The 19,458-nt window shown below is 41.8% G+C and overlaps 1 protein-coding gene and 1 pseudogene across 3 annotated transcripts in view; one reads left to right on the top strand and one right to left on the bottom strand.

Moving 5' to 3' along the window:
- Jarid2 (jumonji and AT-rich interaction domain containing 2) overlaps nt 1-19,458 on the top strand; it is a 177,225-nt gene that overhangs the window by 22,036 nt on the left and 135,731 nt on the right. Inside the window, exon 1 of one of the 3 annotated variants that reach the window (XM_052157278.1) lies at nt 15,131-15,214. The exons of the other annotated variants lie outside the window; for them this stretch is intronic. The gene's annotated coding sequence lies outside the window, so the exon portion shown is untranslated. Of the gene's footprint in view, nt 1-15,130; nt 15,215-19,458 lie in introns of those variants that run through there. 3 annotated transcript variants of the gene reach the window in all.
- LOC127664975 (40S ribosomal protein S2-like) lies at nt 1,957-2,862 on the bottom strand (annotated as a pseudogene).

The raw sequence follows: 19,458 nt of genomic DNA, 5'->3' as shown, positions 1-19,458 counted from the left end.
CCTTCTTAGGAGCGCAGCTTAACTCCAGGACTTCATTTAGTCAGGAAAATGGTTGCTACCTCCCCTTTAAGCTGCTTTCCATTATCCAGTTGTAGCAGAAAGATTGTTGGGGAGGCCTGGGGAGATGGGGGTCATAAAGGAAGACTGAGAAGGAACTGTTGCAGCGTGTGCTCTTGTGTCTGAGCGCCTGTGTGGAGAGGGTGGTAGCTTTAGAAAAGGGAGGGGTGAAGTAGGAGGGGCAGCAAGCGCTGAAGCATGACCAGCTTCCAAAGGCCCCTGGGACTTGAACACAAAAAAGGGAGCTTTTTGCAGCTCTTTGACATGCACACGTCTCCCTCTGCTCTTCCAGTCTCCCCTGCTGTTTTGTAAATCTCTCAGTTGGAAATGTCTAACCTGGGAGAGCTTCTTCCCGGCTTCACTTGGCAGAATGCTCACATGCAGCTGCAAAGAATCTGCTTTTCCTTTTCACAGCATCTCTCATTTAAGAGCATTAGTGAGGCTACAGAACAAAATAAAAACTTGAGGAGTTTTCAGAAGTGGAAGCCAAGTTTAATTAAAGTCAAGGAAGTTGGGGCCTATAACTCTTTTGTGAAGCCTCTTGGAGTCAGATGTGAGCGTGTGCCAGTGGAAGGCGAGGTGGAAAGTACCCACGGCTGTTGTTCCTTAGGAAATTTAAAGCCTTGCTTGTTTGGGATATGCTTGAGGGATATTCTAGAATTTATCAAAGGATATGCAGAGCCATCATCTGGTCTCAGAATATTTACTAGTGGGTCAGTAGTGGGTTCCTACTTCTTGTTGAAGGAAGAACTCCTGTAATATCTTTGTATTTCCTAGCCCTCTTAAAAAAAAACCCTCCTAATTAGGCCCTCCCCTTCCATATGATCAAACCACTGGGCTGGAAAAAGGGTCAATAAAACATAACATGAACCTGCCACGATCAAGCCCGTTGTTTTCATTTGGGACTCTTACAGTGTTCTTGGGCTGACTTCAAACTAGTAATCCTCCTGCTTCTCAGTGCTTGGATTTGGCAGATGTGTACCACCATGCCCAGGTAAATATTTATATACATTTTTAAAAGTCTGAGAGTGTTGAGGGTACCCGAGTTCTCTATTTTGGAAGGTTTCTTCATCTGATTAGAGCCAGCATAGTTGATTAGGTTCCAAGGAAAGTAAGTTTCCTGGGCAGGAGGATTTCAGTGCTATGCAGTAGCTTGTGCAAGTTCGAGCTTCAGTTCTTTGAAATCCTATGAACGAAGGCACTTTACCAGACATTTAGCTCTAGGGTCAGTCAATATCTGAAAAGGACTTAGTTGTGATATGAAGTTGGTTAGTGTTATTAACATTTTTACTCAAAACATTGGTAGCTAGATACTTGTTTTTGTTGAGGGAACTTCATTATACAATAAGAGAACATCAGTTTTTGTGTGTGTGTATAGATCCTTGTACCTGAGGAAATAGTTGTTTAGGATTTGTTCAGGGTAATTCTTGGATTCTGTATTTGATGCTGTTTGTTAGGATGGCACATTGAAAAAACGGGTGTAGAATTGATTCCTTTATTGTAGACAAGCACGGTACTAAGGCATCCTTAGTCCTAGGTTGTGTCTTTTTGTTGGTAGTTACTCATTGGGTCTTCTTTCCTATATTAGAGAGTGCCATTGTGCATGAGGGGAGGTCAGAGGTCAACTCTGATTCTTTAAACTATATGGGCTCCTGGAATTTAATTCAAGCCATTAGGCTCGGTAGCAAGCACATTTAACCCACTGAGCCTCAACTCTTTTTGGTTTTTAGAGACAGGATTTCTCTGTATAGCCCTGGCTGTCCTGGAACTCACTTTGTAGACCAGGCTGGCCTTGAACTTAGAGATCTACCTGTCTGCCTCCCAAGTAAGTGTTGGGATTAAAAGCATGTGCCCCCAACGCCAGTCTTGCCTCAACTCTTTTTTTTTTTTTTTAGACTTAATTTATTTATTTGTCTTGTATAAAAACCCCTATGTGGTAGCCACAGCTGGAGCCTGGGTCCTCTGAACAGAGAGACTCTGGTGTGGGTTTTCACAAGATGATCAGTGAACTCCTGATAAGGAGACTTGGTGAACATAGTCTCTTTCCAGAGGTCGGGGGTCAGGTAGCTGTAGGTCTTGGAGATGGCATCAAAGGTGGCCTTGGCAAAGTTGCCCAGGTTGGCAGTGCAGCCCCTGGCTGATGTGTAGCAGTCGTCTATACCGGCCATCAGCAGGAGCTTCTTGGGCACAGGAGCAGAGACAATGCCAGTCAGTGCCTTCTGGGGGCAGGGATGAGACGCACCAGCACAGAGCCACAGCGGCCTGTCACCTTGCATGGAACCGTGTGGGGCTTCCCCAATAGCCTCTCTGCACAGGGACAAGTTGATGGCCCCTCGGATGGCAGTGGCAACCTCCTTGGAGCATTTAACACCAAGACCAATGTGACCATTGTAGTCCCCAATAGCGACGAATGCCTTGAACCTGGTCCTCTGGCCAGCCCGAGTCTGCTTCTGCACTGGCATTATTTTCAGAACCTCATCCTTTAGGGATGCGCCCAGGAAAAAGTCAATGATCTCAGACACCTTAATGGGCAGGGAGAACAGGTAGATCTCCTCCAAGGACTTGATCTTCATGTCCTTAACCAGGTGGCCCAGCTTGGTGACGGGGATCCACTCCTTGTCTTCAGCTTTACCTCCACGAGCCCCGCTGCCTCGACCATGGCCACAGCCTCGACCACGGCCCCTGCCCCTAAGACTGCCGAATCCTCTGAGGAAGCCGCCGCGGCCTCCTAATCCTGGGCCCCCGGATCCTCCGGACCCTCCCGCTGCACCGGCGTCATCCGCCATTTGGTGTTTTCCCAAAGAAGAAGCGCCTCAACTCTTAAAAGTTTCATTTGCCTACCTATTTATTGCACGTACACAGTGGATACTCTATATACACTGAAAAGCCCCATGGGTAAAGGTTAATAAATAGATGGTTTGTATACTTACTATCTTCTAAAATTGGGCAATGTACGTCTGCCTGCCTTGACAAGGTCATTTTTATTGACAATGTAATAACTAATGGAGTATGCAGACCAGGAGAAGGGTGTTAGATACGCTGGAAATGGAATTCCTGATGGTTGTGAGTGCTGTCCAGTCCCATGGTTTTGCAACCTTTACCTTTGCTGCATAGCTGAAGATTGTTTTGAACACCTGCCCCCACTTCCATGAGCTGGGATTATAGCATGGGATTCTTTGTTGTTGTTGTTGTTGGTTATTGTTGTTGTTGTTTGTTTTTCCAGACAGGATTTCTCTCTGTAGCCCTGGCTGTCCTCAAACTCAGAAATCCGCCTGCCTCTGCCTCCCAAGTGCTGGGATTACAGGCGTGCACCACCACTGTCCGGCTAGCATGGGCTGTTATAATGTTTGTGTTTTCTGCATCATGTGCAGAGAAGCAGATGTGTCCCACCTAGTAAGTCTGATGATGGTGGTTTGGTTTACATAGGGCGGGTGGGAACCCATAATGAAACCCTGTCCCCTCCTCCCCAGTGCCAGGCAAACAAAACCCCAAACTTTTATCAGAGTACATTTCTTGAAGGGTGATTTTGTTTTTGTTTTTTGTTTTGTTTTGTTTTGTTTTTGGATTTGGGTTTTTTTTTTTTCCCCGAGACAGGATTTCTCTCTGCATAGCTCTGGCTGTCCTGGAGTTCATTCTGTAGACCAGGCTGGCCTCCAACTCAGAAATCTGCCTGCCCCTGCCTCCCAAGTGCTGGGATTAAAGGCGTGCACCACCATCGCCTGGCCTTGTTAAAAACTAACTCCCTCCCCCCTTTCTCCCCCCCTCCCCCCCCCACACACACAATCTCATATAATCTGATTGTGGATGGCCTGGAATTGACAGAGATTCACCTGCTTCTGCAGAGATTCACCACTTGTTTGTGCTTGCAGAGGCCAGAAGAGGGCATCAGATGCTCAGGAACTAGAGTTACTTACAGCTGGGAAAGTAACTGCTATTTGAGTAGCTTGGAGTAGAATCCCAGGTCCTCTCAGAAAGGTACCTCCAGGCAAGGTGCTAGATGATTCCTGTTTGGTTGGACCTAGGGAGAGGCTTCCACTTTGCCTTTTTCCCCAAAACTCAACTGCACTCTGAGAGATAGTCTCATTGAGACCGTTAAAAAGCTGCTGACAATCTCAAGGTCCAAAGCTCCATCTGCAGTTAGAAACCTGTTGTCCTGTCTTTTCTGGGGAATCAGAGAGAAACCTCCATTCTAAAAGATTTTGATGAGCTTTTGGAAATCATGGTCTCTGTGAACTGACATTAGCTTACATGAACCTTACAAGTAGTTGCTGGTACTGGATTGCATAAACCTTTCCTTTTTCTTATGTGATAGTATCAAAAATGGGTTTTTTTTTGGGGTTGCCTTGTGTGACTTTGGTTAACAGGCAAGAAGAACACAGAATGTTTGCTTGGTTGGTGCCTGCTCTGTGGGGCAGTAGAGAGGCTGGCCTTGGGGTGACAGGTGAACAGAAGAAAACTTTACCCAAAAAGAAGTATCATTCTTGCCAGGCAGTGGTGGTTGCACAGGCCTTTAATCCTGGGAGGCGGAGGCAGGTGAATTTCTGACTTCGAGGTGAGTGAGTTCCAGGACAGCCAGGGCTACACAGAGAAACCCTGTCTCGCAAAAGCAAAACCAGCAACAACAACAACAACAAACCAAAAAAGAAATATCACTCTTGTTTGTGCTCCCTTCCCACTGTGTGTGGTGTGTGTGTGTGTAGGGGGGTGGGTGGGTGGGGGTTGTATTATATCTGTGCAAACCAGAGATCAACATTGGTTGAATGTGTTTAGTCATCAGTTTTATTTTTAGAGATTGTGGTCTCATTGATCTTAGAGCTCACTGATTATGCCCTATAGTGTCAAGCCTGTGAGGGCACTGGGCATCTGAACTCAGATCCTCATACTTTGAAAGCAAGAACTTTTTCCTGACTGAGTCCTCCCAGTTCTGAACATACAGCTGTTTGTGGAAAATTTACCTATACACAGCTTTTTCATTAGACACTGATACCTATTAATTTAAAATCACTGTAATAATTGGAAGCAGCTGCTGTTTCCCTGCTGATTAGGTGTTGGAGTCAGATGCTTTTGAATTAGCTGGACTTGGACTATTCGTATTTTAATTAAAGCCCCATTTTATCACTTTTTACTGCAGTCTTTGCCTCTCCAATATCCTGGATTCCACAGTAATATATTTGAAATATATGAACATCTTCATAGAAAGGTATATAATCTAAGTTCAAGAACTTGCAGGTGATGTTTTTATTAAATAGTGAATATAATAGCATGGTGATTCCCTTTTCTTCTCTGAACCTTGCTTTTATAGGAGGGGGAAAACTTCTTTCCATTTAGCAAAGTTGATCCTGTCCTCTTTGGTGACACTAATGTATTAACCTAATTTCTTGTGTCACTGCAACCAGGGATGTCACTGTGAAACAGGACAAATGATTTTCTGCTACTTTTTGTCTAATAGAGTTTGCAAATTAAGGTATGAATGAGTAGTGAGGATATTTTTTTAGATTTAGTAAACCCCCAATTGTCATAGAGAAGCTACTGTTTAGAGCTTCTGTGTTGAGTCACCTGTTTACCCAGCAATTTAGGAGAAAAAGAAACTACTTTGGGAGGGAAGGTTGGGTGGAGGGGAGGAGATGTAATGCTTTTACTTTCCTTTTGATTTAAGAACCTACCCTGGGTGAAAGTTTTGAACAGATGGCTCTGATTAATTTTGTTTTTCCTTTCTCTTGAGTGTTGGATTTTGCTTTTGCAGACTTGTAGAAAAAGTTAGGGTAGTACAGATGCATTAGGTTCTATGTGACTGTTTGGACCATGAAACATTTTCTTTCTTTTTTTTTTTTTTTCTTTTTTTTTTTTTTTTTCTTTTCTCGAGACAGGGTTTCTCTGTATAGCCCTGGCTGACCTGGAACTCACTCTGTAGACCACGCTGGCCTCGAACTCAGAAATCTGCCTGACTCTGCCTCCAAAGTGCTGGGATTAAAGTTGTGCACCACCACTGCCTGGCCATGAAGCATTTTCTGTGCTGTGGGAGACATGGTTTCTGTCCTTGAACGTCAAGGATTCCTGGTCTATACATCAGTAATGGTTTGGCACTGCTGCATACCGAGCATTGGGAGTGGTGCTGGAGAAGCTCTGAGCCCTGGTTATGTCTAGGTTAAGCCAGTTGGAACAGTGCAGCAAGCAGGCCCTTCCTTGCACACTGCTCAACTAGAAATTGCTCAAGTATTCAAGTGATTGTTATGCTTAAGTAGAGACACAAGGTATGTTTTTGTGCTATGTGGAATCGTCTTCTGAATCTACATCAGCAGTCCTTGACTTCTTATAACAGCCTCTTCAGACTCTCATGAACCAGGAGGTCAGAGAGAGGACTGTTACAATAAAGTGTTTGTACAGGTTATGGCCAATGTTCCACGTAGTAGAGCTTTTGCAGTCCATACTCTAGCACCCAGCTCAAAAAGTAAACAAGATGGAAAACAGCAGTAAAAACTTGGGCAAATAGAGTCCCATCATGACACTGTGATTGGCCAGTGAAAGAATCAGTGTAGAGATGAGGAGGATGAGGGTCTGGGGGGCCACTTGATTTTTAGGAGTGATTGCGCTGAAAGTCGGTTAAGTCCTTTGTGTAGAGCTCTACCTTGGGACTTCAGTTTAGACCTGCCTGACTGGAAAAATGCTTTAATTCAACACCCCCTCCCCAACAAACAACAAAACAAAACCATGCTACTTCCATAATGTAAGCGACTGTGTGGGGATTCTTTGAAGAAGAATCTTACCCTAGGGTAAGGATTACACGACTTGCCTTTTGTTTGTTTGTTTTGTTTGTTTGTTTTTTTGGGGGGTTTGGTTTTCTCTGAGACAGGGTTTCTCTGTGTAGCCTTGCCTGTCCTGGAACTCACTCTGTAGACCAGGCTGGCCTCAAACTCAGAAATCCACCTGCCTCTGCCTCCCAGAGTGCTGGGATTACAGGTTGCGCCACCATCGCCCTGCTACAGACTTGTTTTTTTCTTGGAAGATTGCCACTGCACTGAATGAAGCACAGACAGGTTTCTAGGAGGATATGGCTGGAACTAGTGGTATGTGTGTGTGTGTGTTTTTTTTAATTGATTTATTTTTAATTTTTTATAATCTTAGGATCACACAGATAAATAAAGGGGATAGAGACATTAGCAAAAAGCTATGTCAAAGAAGAGGAAGCAGGAATCTTAGCTCTGGAAAGCAAGATGAAGTGTGAAGAGGAAAAATGCTTTAATTCAACACCCCCTCCCCAACAAAATTATGCTGCTTACATAATCTGACTGAAGACAGACAGACAGACAGTAGTGAGATCTGATGCCCTCTTCTGGAGTGTCTGAAGACAGCTACAGTGTACTGACATAATAAATGAATCTTTTTAAAAAAGTTTCTGGTTTGGCAGGTAACCTAGTAAGGATTGCTGAAATGCCCCAGCCTTGGTGTTCTTTTAAGAAGTTCAAACGATGTGGTTAAGATACAGCTTTGTTTAAAAGAAAACTGTGAATTCATTATGAAATGAATTAATTATAAACTTGAATCCAATATCAAATTCACAAAGGTTCAGAGCAAAATGTACATTGAGCGTTCTGTACTCCACCCCGCCTACGACCTAATAGTTTGCCTGCTCTCCTGCATGCTTTTTGTGTTTTTAAAGAGCATGCTCACAGGTTTTTGTTTTGGTGATAGCCTCAAATTCTAATTCAAAATCTACCCATGTCCGTCTCCCAGTGCTGGCGCCAAAGGTGTGCTCTACTATGCCCAACAGAAGCAGCTTGCCTTTGTGGACTCTCTCTCTCTCTCTCTCTCTCTCTCTCTCTCTCTCTCTCTCTCTCTCTCTCCTCTCTCTCTCTCTCCTCTCTCATCTGTCTGGAGTTGTAGTCTGTTTTAGTTTTGTTTCCCTAGTGTCCTGAGATCTTCATCGTGTCATTGTTTTTCCTGCTGTACAGTTTTTGATTGGACTAGTAGTATCTGGAATGCATTTAAGAACTTAATGTTCTATTTCCTAGAAAAATCCCTGGCAAGACAACAACAAAATACTATTTACTTTTGTGTGCATGTATATATCTTATGCAGGAGTCCACAGTTTAGCAAAAGGCATATGTTCCCCTGGAACTTGAGGTAAAGGTGATTATGAGTAGCCATCTGGGTGCTGGGCTCTTAATCACTGAGCCATCTTTCTAGTCGCAGATTTCCAGTCCCGATTAATTTCATTAAATTTTACCAGTTTCAGGCTCACTGAGTACTTTACCCTGGTTATGTGTGTCATGGCATTTGGCTACTTCCTATACTAGGTGAGAAGGCCAGCCTTTCTTTCTCCTGTTCCTCACATGAGGCTAGTGCTGTGGGTCTTCTGTCTAGCCATGCTCCATGGTGTGGAGTACTAAGCTGAGCTTGTCTGTTTTACTCTTTGTTGTTGTATAGCAAGATATAGTGGGCAGGTTTTCTCACACTTGTATAATGTGATCAGAAATAGTCACAAAGAAGATGCCCAACTGGTTGGGGGGATGAATAGAAGCCAGCTAAAAGGGGCGTGCACTGGCAAGGATCAACACTAAAGGGAGAGGGGAGGGAAGGAGTTCAGGTTCTGGAGGGAGGAAGCAGTATGTAGTCTAGCTCTAGCTGACCCCACAGCTTGGAAATCTGTGATGGTGATGATCATTGCCAGTGGGAGGCACTTTGTTGAGAACCTCAACCTGATGCTTGTTTTTTTACTTGCTGCATGGTCCTGATGGTCTGTAATAATGACCTTGAAGTTTGGAGAAGGTCTAGGATTGATTGGAATTGAAGCCTCAGGTAGTCTACCTTGAGAGTTGATAATTGATTTCTGCTTAGTTGCTTGCATAACGTGTCATTTGATCTTGGTTCCTTTATCTAGTGTGGGGGCTGCAGATGGCCTTGCTACAGATTCCAGAGCAATTACTTAGCTGGAGTTTACTGAGGTTGCTGCTGTCTATTCACTTCAAAGGCTGAGGCTTGGATATGGCTATTTTGCATCATTTTCTTGTGCTTGCCTTAAGGAAAATTTTGCCTCCTTTGCCTACTGTTTCTGAAGATGATGGGTGCCCTGTTTGTCTCTGTGAGCATGGGTTTCTGAGAATCTGCTGAGTTTCTAACTACCTTTCTACCTACCTTAAAGGGGTTCAGTTGCCTCTATTCTTTTATGCTGACCAAAATGGGGTTCTATATATCTCACTAAATGCTAGTAAAAATAAATCAGAGACTCCAGTGTATCTTTGTCTCCCTGTTTGTGATTGGTATGGTATAGTGATAGGCAGGCTGGAATCTGTCAGCATTTCAGTAGTGAAAGTTGGATGATGATTTTTTTCTATCCACATTTTGTTCATTTGGAGTCAGTTCATTTTTCAACCAGTCCCCCCTACTAGCAATTTCTCACCTCTCAAATGCCAGGGGTTATAGGTATGTACTGCCAAATCCAGATGTATTGTTAACTCTGACTACTGCACATTTCCTTTTGTAAGCATTTAAGAAACTTCCTTTTAAAGGCAAGTAAAGAATTTGTGCAGTGTGCTTGGTGTGTACTTCTCTTCTGTCTTATAGCTGTGCTCCTGGCACTCCATTGTGATTGGATGAGTGATGTTTGCAGTTCATCTATAGAAGAAGCATCTTGGCTTGGGAAATTCTTATTTCCAGCTTTCTGGGAGCTCATTGCATAAACTACTTTTGTAATTCATGAGCTCTGAAGTTGTCTTCAACTTTCTGCCACCAGGAGAGTAATAATAAAGTTTAAAATTAAAATTGTTGCCAGGAATGGTGGCACATACCCTTTAATCCTAGTGTTCACAGTTAAGGTGGATCTTTGAGATTTTGAACCTCAGAGGTAGGTAGATCCTTGGAAGTGAAGGGTAGTTTGGTCTACACAGCCAGTTGCAGGCCACCTGTTGCAAGCAAGCAAGCAAGCAGACACCAAATTGCTAATTTTGGAATATTTCAAGACTGAAATATCTTAATTACTAGATGATAGAGCCTCTTTGCAAAGCCCATGTGCATCCATCCATGTTTTTAGAAAGCCCGGCAAATTTTAGATTTTTTTAATGTTGTTTTTTTGTTGTTGTTGTTGTCGTGTCTCCCCCCCCCCCCCCCCCAACAGGGTTTCTCTATATAGCCCTTGCTGTCCTGGAACTCACTCTAGACCAGGCTGGCCTCAGAAATCCACCTGCCTCTGTCTCCCAAGTGCTGGGATTAAAGTCTGGGCCACCACTGCCTGGCTCTTTTTTTTTTTTTTTTTTTTTTTAAACATTTCATGAGATCATATATCATTTCTCCCTTCTCACCTTTCTCTCTAAAGTATTTTTAAACTTTTGCGTATGTGTGTTTAGCCTGAGTGTATGTATGTGTACAACATGCATGTCTGGCACCTGCAGAGTTTTGAAAAGGGTGTCAGTCAGATCCCTTGTAAGTGAAGCTGTGGACAGCTCTGAGCCATTGAGTGTGGATGGTGATAGAACACAAGGTCCCCTGCAGAGAAGTGTGTACTTTGAACCTTCCGTCCATTTTCTGAGTCCCACACTATTTTTTTCCTTTTTTTAAATGTTGACTTGCCTTCATGTATGTAAATGTACTGCAGTCATTTGGTTCTTTCCGAGTCCAGAAGAGGGAGGGGTCTGATCTCAAACTGGAGCAGCAGGCAGTTGTGTGCTTGTTATGTGGGTGGTGGGAACTGAGATCCGGTGCTCTAAAAAAGACCTCTCCAGACTCACAACTCGGAGTGAGTCTTTACTTTGGCATTGACTTTTAAAGACGGGTGAGTCAGTTGTCATTAGATAGCTGCTTTTTACCCAAGTTAGTTTTGGCAGACAGGAAGCAAATATTGGCAAGATAATTTGGTAAGATTCTGTTAAATAGTCTATATAAACCAACACTCAAGCATTTAAACATTTGTAGCAGTGAGTAGGTGTAGTTGGGCTTTGGTAACTTGTAATTACTGAAATCCCAGGCCTTTAAAATTCCAAAGGAACAGCCAGGGGCACATAAAGAGGGAAAGTTACAGAATGGTAGATGGGGTTCAGCAGATTAGAAGTTGAACTTCTTTTTTCATAGGCTCCAGCCTCCCTTCCATTTTCTCAGAGTGTAGTGAGAGGATCAGCATTTTCAGAAGTTATGTACTAATCACAAGAATTTCTCATTCTCTCATGAACTCTTGGCTTTGAATCAGCCAGCATTGTGTTCCATAGATATTCACTGCATCTCATTTATAATACTACTTTTTAAAAAAAAGTTCTCATTCAGATCTCATCTTAGTAACTGAAAATGACATTTATTTATTGACAGTGGAGGGCAAATTACAGTAATGGGTGATTGCAAACCTTTTTAATTAATTTTAAATGTGTATTGCTGGCCATATGTTATTTCTTTTATGAAATTAATTGGACTCTTAGTAATTCCTTAAAAATATCTCTTGTCTGGGGCTGGAGAGATGACTCAGTTGTTAAGAGCAATGACTGCTCTTCCAAAGGTCCTAAGTTTAATTCCCAGCACTGGGTGGCTCACAGCCAGAAATCAGATGGCCTGTTTTTTTTTTTTTTTTTTTTTTTTTTTTTAATGTTTTTCAGATGACCCCTTCTGGTGTGTCTGGAAACTGCTACAGTGTACATAAAATCTTAAAAAAATCTCTTGTGGAATGATTCAGTTCTTTCCACAGTGGTTCCATAGGAAGAATGAACTTTGAATATCCTTTATTCCAAAATATAAGGAAATTGGTTTACTTTGTGGGTGTGATGATGAATTTGCTTTTGATTCACATTTACTTTGTGAAGTAGTGAAAACAATTAAAATAATTATATAATACTTATTTTATATGTGAAAGCTTTGTCTGCATATTGGTATGTTGAATACCACATGCCCTTATTGTACTGCAGGAAATAAACTTGGTTTGTTTATTTGGTTTAGACAGGGTTGTTTTGTGTGTGTGTGTGTGTGTGTGTGTGTGTGTGTGTGTGTGTGTAGCTCTGGCTGTCCTGGAACTGTGTAGATCAGGCTGGTCTCAAATTCCTATTCACCTGCCTCTGCCTCCCAAGTGCTGTGATTAAAGGAGTGTGCCACCACTGCTTAGCTTGTTTGGTTTTTAAAGCAAACACTTTTATATCAGTGAGCTATGCGCAGTGTCTAACCAATACAGGACTTTAACATGCTGGATTAATAGCTTCAAATGAATAGTGTATGTCCTCTTTTGCCTTGGTAGTGTTTCAATGGCTTAGGTAAATTTTTTTTAAAAGATTTTGTTTTTGTTTTTAGATTCCCCCCCCCCCCCCCCCCAGACTGGGTTTCTCTGTGTAGCCCTGGCTGTCCACTCTGTAGACCAGGCTGGCCTGGAACTCAGAAATCCGCCTGCCTCTGCCTCCCAGAGTGCAGGGACCACCGCCCAGCTTTAAAGATTTTCTTAGTATACTGTAGCTGTCTTTAGACGCACTAGAAAAGGGCATCAGATTCCATTACAGATGGTTGTGAGTTGCCATGTGGTTGCTGGGAATTGAACTCAGGACATTTGGAGCTCTTAACCGCTGAGCCACCTCTCCAGCCCAGTAAATAAATGCTTTTTATAATGTGGTCATTTTTCATGGTTTTTATTTTTCCCTCTTTCTTATTTGGCAGTTTTGTTTGATCTATATGGTGATTACTTTAGTAAGAATTTCGTACATAGTTGGTATGGTGGCACTTTTAATTCCAGGTAGAATGGAGTACATACTGAGTACCAGGGCAGTCAGAGATATATTACCAGTTCCTTACTTATCTGGGCAGGGCTGTCCATTGTCCAGAATAGCCAGTTTTATAGTAAAGTAACCAGATAAAGTATTTAATATATACTCAACTATTATTGTAGGATATTTAGTTCTTTATGTACCAAGGGGATTTCAGTTAGTTGAAGTTACAGCAGGCATAGAAGTAAGTAGATAAATTTCTGGTTCATTATGACAGGCAGTCACAGCTTGTTCCTTTAGTGTTTTATCTGCTTGCCTTATGCCTACAAGGCGGGAGTGTTTTTTAAAACCGTAACACCTGGTATTTTAATGTGGCTTGCATATGCATGCCACTTGGGGGATCTTATGTAGTTGCTCTTTCTGGTTTGGTATTTGACACAGGGCCCCACTGGCTGCCTTCTTATCAAGCAAGTGGCATTGATGAGCCCTACAGCAAGGCCAAGTGTTATGGAAATGCTGAGGAAGAGGTGGAGATGGTTCTCAGGACGGGGGCTTATTGTCTCTCTAGGCTGCTCAGCACCTGGGACTTGGTACTTTTCTTAGAGTGCCTGATAGCCCACATTGCTTGATTTGTCTAGTCTGCCAGTTCTGTTGCTTTATCCTCTACAAATTTAGTAATATTAAATGTGGTCACATTAAATGAGACCTAAGGAGCTTTGCCCCTCTGTTGAATATAAATTAAGGGAAAGTGAAAACAATGAGATGGTCTCAAGTAAAACAGCTTCTGTTTCCCCCTTTTAATTTTTTATTGTTGCTTATTTTTTTTTTTTTTTAAAGATAAGGTTTCTCTGTGCAGCTCTGGCTGTCCTGAAACTCCCTCTATAGACCTGAACTCAAACTCAGAAATCTGCCTGCCACTGCCTCTCAAGCCACCACTGCCTCCCAAGCCACTGCCTGGCTTTACTTTTTAATGTTAGAAATTTAAAGCTGCAGATTGTTGATTCCACCAGTTAATTCCATTCTTCATCCTTTCCTACAGCTCCTTTCTCTGTTTGCTAGCTGCACACTTTTCATGTGGGTGGGTTCTGACCAAAAAACATCTTACTTCACTTTGCAACACAGGCAAAGAGGGGGTAGCAAAAGACTTTAGTAGTTTGGCTTGGAAATTTCTGGTCTTAGAGTACTCTGATAACTAACATTTTGTGAGAGATTCACTTAAGAGGGGCTCATTCTTTTGAGGGTATTGTTATAATCATTAATTGTACATGTCTGCAATCTGTTTTTTTTAAAAAATTTATTTATTTATTTATCTATCTATCTATCTATCTATCTATTTATTTATTTATTTGTTTATTTATTTATTTCAAGACAGGGTTTCTCTGTATAGCCCTGGCTGTCCTGGAACTCACTCTGTAGACCAGGCTGGCCTCGAACTCAGAAATCCGCCTGCCTCTGCCTCCCAAGTGCTGGGATTAAAGGCGTGCGCCATCGCCGCCCGTTTTTTTTTTTTTTTTTTTTTAAAGGAAAATATCTTCTAGCATTTGTCATTGTAGGATTGACTGCAACTCTTCAGGTGTGGGACAAGTCTGTTTCTGAAACGTCAGGTTTTGACAAGCTGTTCCAGTAGTTCCTCAGGATTTATAATTTTCTAAAGATTTCCTCTCGTGAAGCTTTATTTTTAGTTTGTGATGGGAAGTGTAACCATGAGGCATGTTCTGATTATGTATGAACCCAAGAAACATGAAGGATTCCTTTTCCAGGATTGCTTTCTCCAGCTTTGCACCATCGTCAAGGTAGCAGCTGTTTGTATATATTTTATGAAGATGATGCTGTGGGAGAAAAAAAACTGTTCATTTATTCAGCTCACATAATGGTTGGACAGTGTGTCAGCAGTTCTTTGATACTTTGGACTAATAATTAGTCAAAGATTGAAGAAACTTGGGCTTATTACTGGATCAACCAACACTTAGCTCTGATGGAGGAGATAAATGAGTGTTGTTCTACATTAAGGCAGTTTTTCTGTATGGAAATTTCTCCATCTGAGGGCCAGCTGCGCAGGTTGCCTCACTCCCTTTCTATTGCCCTGTTTTCAATTCAGGGAGAGGGAACCTCTTGAGAACTATTTGTCTCCCCTCAGATGGGTCTGTACAGACAGGCATTCTATTGATTGATTCCGGGCAGATGGCCCTGAGCACTGTAAGAAAGCAGGCTGAGCTAGCACGGAGGGGGTGTGGGGGGAAGGAACCCTCTAAGCTGTAGTTCTTCTAGCTTCTGCTTTGGTTCCTGCCTTCACAGCCTCACATGGCGTTTGTGCTCTGTCTGCCTTCCCTCATGATGGAGTGTAACTAACACACTGAAACAAACCCTTTTCTCCTCACCTAGGTTTGGTCAGGGCACAACAGCAGGTGTGGAACTTTTCGGGAGGAGCAAGAAGAACGGCGTACAAGGCATCCAGAGTGCAAAGGCAGGAGAGGGCAAGCGGGAGAGATTTCACCAAGGTCCTATCAGTTTTTAGTTTTGTTGGTAGTGTGTGTTTAATATTTGCAATCAAAAAATTAAAGTTCTGGGGTTAGCTGAATATGCTTGGGTGCTGTGGCCTTAATGTGGAAGAACATTTATCTCATCCATCAGGAATATGGACTGGTTCAGGATTATGATTTGAGGTCTTAAAAAGTGACTGGATGTTTTCCTTTTCTTGTCATGTACTACTATGAAGAATGTTTATGTAGCCAAATATGGTGTAACTCTTTAATCTCAGCACTTGAGGCAGAGGCAGGTGGATTTCTGTAAGTTTGAGGACAGTCTGGTTTACAGAGTTAGTTATAGGTCACCCAAGACTGCACAGAGAAGCCTTGTCTGGAAAAAAAACAAAACAAAAATGTCTTTGTTTATGGGGAGGATTAAATTAAAATTTGAGTTTAAAATTGTTTGATTTTTATGTGTTTATTTGTGCGAATATATGTTACATGCTATTAGGTGGCCAAAGTGGATGCTAAATCTCCTTTCAGATCTAGCATTACATACAGATGGTTGTGAGCAGCCTGGCACTTGTGCTAGAAACTGAACAGTGAAGCATTCTTAACTCCTGAGCCATTTTTTTTCAGCTCCAGATTTTAAATGTTGTGTTCAGCTAGGTTCAATTTGATTAGCTTTATCAAATTGAAGGGGATGTGAAATAGTTACTAGAAGGGGTGTGAAATAGTGCCACATTCATTAGTGAGAGCATGCCTGGTTTCACTTAGTTTGCAGAGTTTATAATAGTGTTGAATTTATTCAAGAACTTCAAAGTGTTACATATTTTATTTATAGTTGCTGTCTTAGGTGTTTATTTCTGTGATACAACATCCATACCTAGGCTACTGGGAGGTCGACACCTATAATCATAGTAGTCTGGGAGGCAGAGGCAAGGAGATTTCCGGGACGTCCACAAACTGTCTAAGAAAACAGACAAACAAAACAAACAATTTAGAAGAGGCATTTATTGGGCTTACTGCTTTGAAACCCATGATAGAAGGCACGGTGGGATTAACTGAGACTTCACATAGTGATCTGCAAGTAGGCAGCAGAGAGACCATGCTGGTAAACCTCAAATCCTGCTACTCACTATGAAGAAAAGGCCAGCCTTGAATTTGGAGATCTGCCTACTTCTGCCAGATGTAAGACCTTTAAAAATGCAAAGGAATTAGGAAAGCTACTTTGAAAAGCTACTTGCTTTAGAGAGTTAGCTGTTAGCATAGTTTTTGATAGCCAAGTGAACTATTTCTAGAGTTAGATTATCTGTGACTTGTACCCCTCTGGCTTGTGTTTTCTCTTACCAATACAGTGCTCATGTTCATGGTGAAAGGATGGAATCTGTTCCTGTGTGTAAACTGTTTGCCAGGAATGCCGCCGATCATAGCATCTCTGTACATGTGTGAGGAACTAGAGACAAAGGCCATGACAATTAGGAGCAAGAAGGGTTACTGAGTCAGACACAGTGGCTTATGCTTTAATTCTGGTACTCAGAAGCAGAGGCAGTTGAGTACAGCATGGTCTACTGAGTGATTTCTGGGACAACCAGAGCTTATGCAGAGAAACCCTGTGTGGTAGATGGGGCTTCAGACATGACTCAGACTAAGAGCACTGGCTTGTTTTTGAGAAAACTCTGATGTCTACATGGCAACCCACAACCCTCTATAACTCCAATTCATAGGGATCCAACAAATGTTGTGCACAGATACATTCAGGTTAAACAAAATAAAAAAAGGACACCAGTCTTCTAGAGGACCGGAGTTTGGTTTCTAGCGTGCCCAAACAGATAAAAACACACATCATTAGAAATAAAATAAATTGGGGCTGGAGAGATGGCTCAGCAGTTAAGAGCATTGACTGCTCTTCTGAAGGTCCTGAGTTCAAATCCCAGCCACCACCTGGTGGCTCACAACCATCCTTAACAAGATCTGACATCTCTTCTGGTGTGTCTGAAGACAGCTACATGTACTTACATATAATAATAAATAAATCTTTTTAAAAAGAAATAAATCATAACCAAAAGGTTGATAGATATCCAGAAATGAAATTCTTGTTCTCTCCTGAGTAAAAGAATGACAGTTGATCTGATGAATTATTTTAAAAACAGAAGACCTTAAGACTAAGGTAATGTTTCATTGGCATAATTTGTGCTTAGAGGAATTTATTGTATTTTTGATACAGTTGGAATGTGGAGCTAGATGCCTTTTATTTTGAGAAAATTGGAGTTGTATTCACAACAGCATATCACAAATCCATTTTGGTGAAGTATTTTTTTTTGTTGTTGTTGTTGTTATAATTTTGCGAGGAACAAATGTGCTGGATGCTTGGCTTGATAGTTTAGTCAGTGCTTCTCCAAGGTTTAACTTGAAGACTGTTGTATATGCGGAATTTTCCTCTAGGATTGAAATAGTATTTGAATACAAGTAAACTTATGGTTAACTGACTTCCTGTGAATCTGTCCAACTTTAATTCCTGTCAACATTCCTCCCTCCTCAGCATGGGTAGTTCTTAGGAAAATTCTGTCTTGGTGGATTTAACTCTGAGAACTTCGCTACCTTTCCCCCATCTTCCATCTAGCAGTCTCACCATGTTTTCTCTTTTCTCAAGCCATTTTCCTTTACTTTTGGATACTCTCTGGTATTGAACTCCCCTATATCCTAAAACAATTTGAGTTTCTTTCTGATCTTCCTGCTTTCACTGCCTTTGTGCTAGGATTGTAGATGTCTCTGCGCCAGTTTTATGAAATGGAGATTGTGTCCAGGACTTGTGTTGGGCAGTACTCCACCATCTGAACCACAGTCAGTCACATCATTATTCCATGTAGGATTCTGGCAGTATCCTTGAAACTATGGAGCCCGATCTCAGGCTTCCAGATGCACCACACGGTTTATCTACATGTTATTTGTTAGTTTATTTATAGGCCTGGTCTTTCCAACTAGCCCTTGCTGATTTCTTCTTTCCATTGCCTGTGGATTATACTGCTAGAGTCATAGGGGATTGCTGGCACACCCAGCAAAGTTTAGTTATACTTGACTGCAAGGATGTGTGTATCAAGTGTATTTCATTGTATTTCATTCATCAAGTGTGGGGTGGTTAAATTAATGGAACATATCTTCCATGTAGTGATATGCTAGCAAGATTATTGAATCATAATTTAGAGAGAAAAGCAAGGTAGAAAAAAAGTATGTATACTCTAATTTTTTGTGCCCTTCTAGTTTGCTGCTATAAAAGGACCAAAATAAATGTGGGGGCTAAGGTTATACAGGTATGTATAGTATGGCATTTAAGGAGTACACACAAGCTCTTTCAATTCCTGACAATATCCCCATTACTTACATCTCTGTTTAGTAACTATAGTGTATCTGAGAAATTTCATTGATTTCCTGGACCATGGGTTGAATGTTGGTAGAAGGTGGGTTACTCACTCTAGACCACATTTACAGAACAGGTCCCAACTTTGGTTTTTCTGTTTTGTGGACACAGTTTACAGGAATATGATGTTCATATTGAGCATAAACATAAACTTGCCTATAGCACTGCTACTTGGAGGGCAGGAGATGGATGGATGGATGGATAAAGACAAGCTGTGCTTCCCAGGCCTGCCATGATGCTCAGGAGTGAGAAGCGGCTTACAAGAGATTGGGAGGAGGGATGGTGTGGAAGAGATAAGGTGTAGTCACATTATCTTGTGATTTATAGTGTAAATATCTGGTATGCAATTGGTCTTAGCAAACTTGTATTACTTGTTCTTTAGAAAATAGTATTTAGCATCTTCCTCTTTCAAAGCAGGCTGCCAGAAAGCACTGGGTATGCTCTGCTCCCTAGGGATTGTGTGGTTATAATGAAATTAAGTTTAGAGAGATTCTCCCAGGTTGACTTGAAGGCTGGCATCTCAGATGAACTCGAAATAGATTATTTAATTTCCAGAGGTGCTGCTCATATGCCTTTGTCCTGCTATATATAGGTTGGAGCAGTGGTTCTCAACTTTCTCAGTGTTCAAGTTATAGTGATTCCCAACCATAAAATGATTTTGTTGCTGTTTCATAACTAATTTTGTAACTGTTGTGAATTATAGTATAAATATCTGGTATGTGAAAGGGTTGTTGACCCAAATAGGCCTACAAGTTGAGATAACTGATGGTTTATAACATGTGCATCTGATTTATGGAAAAGCACAGGAATATTAGTTGTTTTTCTAAATCATAAACTGTCAGAAGAATCTGTAAAATCC

Source organism: Apodemus sylvaticus, chromosome 14, assembly GCF_947179515.1.
Source record: "Apodemus sylvaticus chromosome 14, mApoSyl1.1, whole genome shotgun sequence".
Taxonomy (NCBI): Eukaryota; Metazoa; Chordata; class Mammalia; order Rodentia; family Muridae; genus Apodemus; species Apodemus sylvaticus.
Note: the sequence above shows the minus strand (reverse complement) of the source record. Positions and strands in the feature narration are given on the sequence as shown.